We start from the raw sequence: 840 nt of genomic DNA, 5'->3' as shown, positions 1-840 counted from the left end.
ATTTGAATGTACATAGTACGAGACTTAATATCGATGTTTCAATTCGGTGTACATTGTAAGATTTGAACCGAGGACCAGGCATACAGGTAATTATTTCGAATTCGTGCCATACTAAGTTTCGAAAAGTTGACATTGACTCAGTTTGTTGTGCTATTTTGTAGGTCATATGTTTGAATCCATCCAAAAGTTTCTCACTACCATGGTGTTCATCATATACATATGAATTTGTATTAAAAAAGTAGCATGGATACAGTGAAATGCGAAATCCATGTTAGATTTGGAGATCGCTACGTGACACACACTCTGATTCAAATAACTAACTACATGACACACACTCTAATTCAAATAACTAATTATGTGACACACAGTCTAATCCAGGTTAGCGTGGGTACCGTTTCGATTTTTTTTCAAATAACTCCTCATTAATTAATTTATAGTACTCCCTCTGTTCACTTTTATAAGACCTTGAAGACATTTCAGACAATGTGCAAAACTGTTCATTTTAAGTAGTCTGAAACGACTTACAAAAGTGAATGGATGGAGTATCTCGTTTCGAATGACTAATTATTGCAAGGAAAACACGGGCATGGTAATACATACAGATTCGTTTGCAAATGAAAGAAGATTCGTTTGCATTCTCAAATGTAGGCGCACCAGGCAAACCAGGGTCGTGTCGGGGTGGACGCTACTTCAGTGCCTTAAAGGCAACTGCCTTTGGGTCATTGACATGTGGGCCAGCCACCTGTTGGGCCCATATGTCATGGACACAAAGGCAGGTGCCTTAAGGCACCAAAGCATAGTCCTGTCAGGGTGGTCGCGTGTGTCGGACGGACGCGTAGC

Source organism: Triticum aestivum, chromosome 4A, assembly GCF_018294505.1.
Source record: "Triticum aestivum cultivar Chinese Spring chromosome 4A, IWGSC CS RefSeq v2.1, whole genome shotgun sequence".
NCBI classification, from domain to species: domain Eukaryota; kingdom Viridiplantae; phylum Streptophyta; class Magnoliopsida; order Poales; family Poaceae; genus Triticum; species Triticum aestivum.
Note: the sequence above shows the minus strand (reverse complement) of the source record.